Source organism: Pygoscelis adeliae, unplaced genomic scaffold (assembly GCF_000699105.1).
Source record: "Pygoscelis adeliae isolate BGI_AS28 unplaced genomic scaffold, ASM69910v1 Scaffold96, whole genome shotgun sequence".
Lineage (NCBI taxonomy): Eukaryota > Metazoa > Chordata > Aves > Sphenisciformes > Spheniscidae > Pygoscelis > Pygoscelis adeliae.
Window position 1 is genome coordinate 1,102,984 of NW_008824935.1, and position 7,327 is coordinate 1,110,310.

Consider the following 7,327-nt stretch of genomic DNA (forward strand, 5'->3'; position numbering starts at 1 on the left):
CCAGGGCTTGGGCATATTGAAGCAAGGACGCAGCACTTCACAATCCAGCACACAATGTCAATGTGATCCCTGCGGTAGCTTGTGAAGCAAGTATTTGGTTTATCTCTGTTTTGTTTATAAAGGGAATTATGGAGGAGGGGAAGGAAGGGAAAGGGTTGCACTTCCATAAAGCTATCATCATTAAAAACTTTATCCTCTCTTTATTAAAATAGAAATAACTTTAGGATTCCCATTTTTCTAACAGACTTCCCTAGCAAATAGTTCCCAGAGCACGCGTGGCTGCCTGTTCTCAAGTACTGAAGTTGAGAAAGCTAAGAAGTGCCTGTCTGTATTTGGAGGAAAATAAGACGACTAAGCTAATTAAAAATTCACCCTTGCCCTGTATTCCTAAAAGCACTGTACACCCCCATGGCACTGGACATTTCAGGGTGGGCTGCCTTTTTATACAACTGGAAAGTTTAAATCCAAGTATGCTTCTGGTTACTTTTCATTTTAGGCTCTCGTTAATAAAAAGGAATAATAATTGGGAACCAGCTCCCAAGTAGCACACTCAGTTTTTCCTCTCCTTCTATTTCATGTATTCTATTGTAATAAAGCACACAAAAAATCTATTAGCCCTACAATTAAACAAATAATGGTATTAACAACTCCCACTCACCACCTTAAGCAGGTTTAGCTGGGAGAGCTGAAGCAGCTGTCTCTGTCCTGTGCCTCTGCCAGAGGTCACCATCCTGCAGCAGGATCAGCTGATCCTCCTGGATAAACTCCTGAGCAAGTGCAGTCTACAGGCTGCAGCATTAACATAAACCACCTCCAATTTCAGTTTACTCTGGCAGTAACCTCCTAGAAAAATAAAAGGGAGGAAACCTAAGGCTGGTAACTGTTTCATCTCTTAGTATCAGATAAATCCACCTTTGATTACATTTCAAAGCCCTAAAAAATGGAACAGTCAAGAGGTTTGGAATAATGTTCTGGCTTGCCATGAATTAACATGAATTCTTGTAATGAAAGAGGTCACTAGCATAACCATTGAAACACACGACTAAAATAAGAGCTAAGGAAGGTCCTTTAAAGTTTATCCAGGTATGTGCAGACTTTAAACATTTTCAAAAATAGCTATAGCTGCTAACTCTATGAAATGAAGCTATTTCCAAACCTAGGACTAGGACAAATTTGGGTATCCATATAACTCCAACAATGTTGCAATAGCCAAACTATCACAGCTACAATATGAATTCTCAAACAATAGAAAGACAAGAGAAGGACAAGGTTTCTACTCCAGTGAGGTTATTTTTCATGCCAGACGAACAGATGATCGGCTCAAAGGCTATCAATGTCTCTTTGGCATCCAAAGTGGAGATACAAATACTTATATTGGATTTGCTTACTGGTAACTACAGAGAAAATGGCAGGTGGTTACAGTTAAGTTTCTGGTGCACACATTTCACACTGTCAAATTCACAGAAACAGAGAAAGATGTCGGGTTTTGAGTAATGGTGTGAATGAGGAGAGTGCTAAACAGTAGGTATAACCTTGAAAGCAGGAAAATCGTACAAAAGGAGTGCCACAGTCTCCATAGCATGGGGACTGCGTGCAACAAGAGACGATTAAAAAACGAGGGCAAGTTTTATTATGCTTAGTCTACAGTGTGATGCTAGGGAGTTTGAGGCTGGGAAGTGGGGGAAGACTGAAACAATTAAGAACTTTCAAAAGGAGAATGATTTATGATATCTGGAAGGGTTTTGTTTTACAACGCTTGAACCACACTGACGTAGCTGCAATACCACAAAGTCCTGGTATAGGTGCATTGCGCTGAGATGAGAGGATCTTCTGTTGTGGCTTTCACCACACTTGTCCTAGCTTCCTATGTACAGTTTGCACTGATACGGCTCCAGCTAGCCCCAAGACATCAAACCCTGACACAACCACCTCGTGCGCCCCTCTTATGCCGCCCCTCCAAACAACACAGGCAAGCCCTTTTCCTCTCAGTCACGTTTGTAACTCTGAGCGCTTCCCTGCAGCTAAGGTAAATTCAGAGCAGGTATATCTGTACAGAGACGAGCAGGATCTGGTGTCTAACGCATAAATCCTGCCCAAAGTCAGCCTCTAAAACTGCCACGCTACGTTTTCAGGACTATCTTATGTAAACGATCCAGAAACACTGCGAGTATGAGAGAGGAGGAGAGGGAGTGTGACACCGCTGGCTTGAGGCACACGTGGCGAGGGCAGGTGCGGAGCCAGCCAGCTCCCTAAAGGCAGGGGAGCCAGCCCCGCTCGAGCCCAAAGCCTCTCTCCCTGCTATTCCTGTCACGGGCTGCTCCACAGAGCCTCTGCCAGCCCGCAGAGGAGGGCACAGGCACATGATAAGGATAAGCGGGAAGTGAAACGAGATGGCACCAAATTAATTTCCCTTTGTGTGACCTATGCACTAGATTTTCTGGCATCTCAAAAGGCACAAAAAGAAACCCACTGGAGTAAGTAGGGCCCTGTGTCAGCAGAACACTTCATTTCTCACCTGAAACGCCCAGGCTGGCAGAGCTGCGAAGGTAAGTATTACTCACTGTTTCCGAGCACAGTACCACGTGTTTAGGAGATGACTACGAAGGGGCAGGGAGAGTATTCATCTCATTTTCCTTTCTTCCTTCTTTAAAATAACTTAGAATGCACAATGAAGATGTGAAAGCTGCCTTTTTCTGCTCTCAAAAAATCAACACAGGGAGAGGGAGTCCACTGGTTTATTACCAGGCAACATGTCTACTATGAAACACTCTGTGGATGACCAAAGAGCAAATACGATGACATCATCACAAGCATCATGAAAGTAAAAACTGAAAAAGAAAAGGATTTATCTTCAGCTTGCCTAATGTAAGGAGTTCAATCAAGCAAAGAAAAAAAAGTCTTGACAATTGTATTCAGTTAAGAATTGAGGAAGGTCTGAAAATACATTTAAAAATTAAGGTCACCAAGTCTGACCTTCTGTATTGTTCAGCCAATGAAATTTCCTCCACTTACACTTTTGTCCATGGCTTTTGCTTGCTGCAACTTTTTTATTTAATATTTCAGACAACAAAAGGAAATAGCAAAACCAGAAAGGAGACAAGACATTCTTTTTCAAGGAAACTGGAAACTAATTTAGCAAAGTGGGTCAAAGGAAATGCTGAAAAATACAAATCCGTCCTACAGTTTAACTTAAGCCAGAAAGTACTAGTCTTATACACAGTTTTTGTAGCACTTAACAGAGAGCTCAAATTTGGTTTAGAAGTCAAGAGGGAGAAAGCAGAACAGTCACCCCATGTGGATAAACAGGCTAGCATCTGGGACTCGGGAAAAGGCTATGCTAATAAAATAATATAGTGGCAAACACATGTATTTGCCAAAGATCATACAGGTCCCTTTCCAGAAAGAAAGACCTGCATCGAGAAACGCAGGAGCCCATTACCTGTTTATCCATTAAAGGTACAGGTTAAAGAGAGGTACCTGACAGGCGGAGGCTGGAGGTCAGGAGAAGCTCCGATGACAAACCATCTCCCTCCTTTAGATGAGGCTGATGGTGGCTTTAGTTGCATGACAAGGGAGCAAAGCAACGGAAGAAGCCCTCCCTCACAGCGGGATTATGAGAGATTCTAAACAAGATGGAATTGTGCATCTGTGTAGTCTTCAGAGGAGGAAGTAGTTAAGCGAGGAGAAAAGAAGCATAAACGAGCGGTACCAGAGGGAAGTAGGGGAAGAGAGTCGAGGGTGTGGAACAGGGATTGTCTAGTCCAGTAACATACTGCTGGAAAAGGTTCCCCCTGGCTATGAGCATCACCACCTACTTGCAGGGTGGCTGTTTTGAGCCAGGCTCTTCTGGGGAGCACTGCGAGCGGCAGTAGGTGCATTAGCGAGGTGGGGAGGCTTCATCACAGGCTGTTTCATCGAACTCTGTGATGCTCCACGGCCATGTCTTACGCCAGGTTTCTCCCTCACAAAAACTGAGAAAAAAGTTTACAGCAAGTAAAACCTTTGAAGGGAAACCACAAGTATTGAGGAGGATTGTTTGCAGCCATCAGACTTGTGCCCTATTTTATGTCTATAAATGCAGAGTAAATGAGAAGTGATTTGGCAATGGTGCGAAGAGACTGTCCCTCTGAAACTCCAACCCTTCCCTCAGTTTCAGGCCATGCCATGCTTCCTATTTTACTTTCAAACAGCTAACTGGCAGGGAAATTCATGATGTAAGCTAGTAACTACACAAAATTAGCTCTAGCCAACTGTGAATTCATTTGTTCTTTCTATTTGCAGTCTCTCCTTTGCTGAAACATAAAACTTGGTACGAGTCAGCATATTTTGCCACATTTAAAATTATAACAACAAGAGCAAAAGCACAAAGAAAATATCACTAATGCAAAAGATGAACAAAAATCCAGCCTAGGGACAATCATGGCAGCAGAGCAATTTAGTATGCCTGAACTACTTTACCTTTCATTTCCTAGTTCTAGTCTAGCATTTTTACCCTCAAAAAAAGTATTTAAAAAATTGTAATCTCTTCCTGTGGATGATACAAAAAATAAAAAAAAAAACAAAACCAAAAAACAAGCAATCCACCAAACTAACCATTCTTCATGCTGATTTGCAGAATAAGACTTCTTCTGCAAGCTTTAAGTACCTCTGTATGATTAATAGCAAAATAAACACCACTTGCCAAATCAATCTGCACTAATCTAATCTAACAGCATCTAACCGCTCTCCCTGTTTCCCTATTGTTATACCCCTATGGAATGACTTTGCTAGCCCTCCCCTAAACCCATTGCTTCCTGTACCTCCTGCATCTCAAAGGCATGCAAATGAATTCTTAACAGCTTTTCCCCCTTCTTTGACACATACGCTTTTTTTTTCTTTTTTTTTTTTTTTTAACAGGCTAGAAACAAACACACATGTATTTATTTACGTTGTGATAGTCTCCAAAGGCTCCATCCAGCCCTGTGGTTAAAGCAAACAACCCATCAGCAAAGCAAGTCCAGAGTTCAAGCAGCAGCAATCAATGCGCTGAGCTCATACGCTGGCAAACTTCGACATGTGGGTACCCACAAAACAGAGAAGTGCTCACCGGACTCCAGCAGCACTGCGAGGTATAAATGCTTCCTCCACTAAATTGTTTGGTATTTGAAGTATGGCACTGTATTTCCTCTTACGTAGGATTTCTACCCTTTACATTGTCATAAAAACTAGTTTCCGTCACCTCCGACAACGTATACGAGCTATTGCGGTAACTAGGCACAACCCTTATTCCCAGTCAGTTAAATCTACGTGAGTAGGTCAAGCATTATTAGAACAAAGTCAAAAAACACACAGCCAAATGGAAGTATGGTTTCTTGACTTGGATAAGATAAAAAATAAAGTCAAGGGCAGCATTTTCAAACATAAGGGCAAACATAGGCCCCTAAATCTGTACTGGGACACAATTAAAACCCCATCCCTCTTTAGGAATTTATTTCAGTTACATAGGACCATTTTGGTTCAATAAGATCTATTTTGATTAAATCCCAGGCAACATACCTATGAAGCAGTCTGCAAACTTTCAACAGCAGAGCACAGCACGTAGTTCCACCGGGACTGCCACCACAGGAAACTATGGGGCTGTTACTGTTGACTGAGATATACTTGTGTCCCCTTGTGACGCAATTACTCCGAGCAAGCACAGAAAAGGGTTCATTATTTGTCACTCTTGCCAACGCTGCCTCTGGCAAAACTTGCTGCAATAATCGGCCTACACCACTTACCTTGCTGCGTAAAGTGCATCCCTAAGTCTGTCTGAATAACCATGAAGTCACTTTTTCTTCCTAGTTGTGTGATACAGCTTCTGAAAACGCTTCAGAACAGAATAAAAAACAAATGGCAAGGCTGCCTCTAGCACAAACAAGAGGACTGCCCCTCCTAGTCTCTACATCATCACACTTGGCTGTAAAAGGTGATGCTCAAAACAGCAAGACCTGTCAAGGGTTAGTTTTTCCATGGGGTTTACCTAGTGGGAATCTTTAAGAAAATAAATCCAGGCTTGAGGTGAGGATGCCAAACTGTGTCAGTGATGTTAGGCAGGGGTGACTGACGTGCCCTTTCCACAGTTAAAAGAATTTAAGTTCGCATTTGTATTGGAGGAGGAAGAAGGTAGGAAACTTCCAGCTGAAAATGGAGATTATTCCTGAATTTTGGGGCCAGGAGATGTCTACCAGCTGAATACAAAAGACCTCTCCCCTTCCCTAATCAATCAAAACAGACATTTCAGGAAAAGTGGACACGTCCAGATGTTCTCCTGAACCACCTGCAAATATCTAAGCGTATTTAGGCTGAGCTTTAACCACATGACTGGCAGAGAGAATCATCCCGTTCTTGCAAGCAATTCAGTGTGTGGCCTTAAATAAATCACTTGCATATGATCAGCACTAGAGAAGAAGAAAGTTTTCTGCTCCTTTTCTTTTCATGTATAAAGGCATTATATGAAAGCAGGCAGAAGTATTGGCTGTTAGCCAGGAAAAAAAAAGGAAAAAAAAAAAGTTGATACTTCTTTATTTATAGGGAATCTTCACTTTTTTAGTTTTGGAAAGAGATTTTTAAATGAGATCACTGTACCACAAAAGACCACTGCAAGTAAGTGAGAAAGGGAGATTTTCAGTTGGACCTCATGACAGGTATTAGGGTATTATTCCAAAATAATACAAATATCTGAGAAAATACTTGAAGACAAGCTTTCATTAGAGAAAATTAGGGATTTTCATAGTTTAGAAAGAAGAGGAACATCCATCTAAGAACTTGACAGAAAACGTAACATTCCTCTCCTTTGCTTTTGAAGGTCACCTTTATTCTTGGTGAGATTCTCCCTCTGCAGAAGGGGTGAGCAAACAAAAATGCATCGCATAGATCTGCTGGTCTTCTGTACAGAACTGTTTCCCATGAAGTTCCTTGGGTTTACCAGCTATTGATACTTCTCTGCATGTCCAGAAACCAGTGCATTTATATCAGTAGAATGGGTACGTATCTATAACCTGATCTAACTAGTGAAAGATGACTCTGACTGTAGATCTGTTTTTAGGAACTGCCGTTTGAACTAGGCAGCACCAAGGATGGATTAAAAAACCCTGGGTGAAACGCAAGGTACAGCTGGATCATAAAATGAAATTGGATTTTCTGAGGCCCCTTTCCCCGCACCCCCAGCGCTGTGCTCCCCAGGTGCTGTGCTCATGCCCTATAGATACGCATGAGCTGCAGTACAAAGCACAATTGGCAGCTAATTTGGATTTAGCCATTTCACACTTGCAAGCCAGGGATTCAAAGCCAAATACCCGGGCCCCCT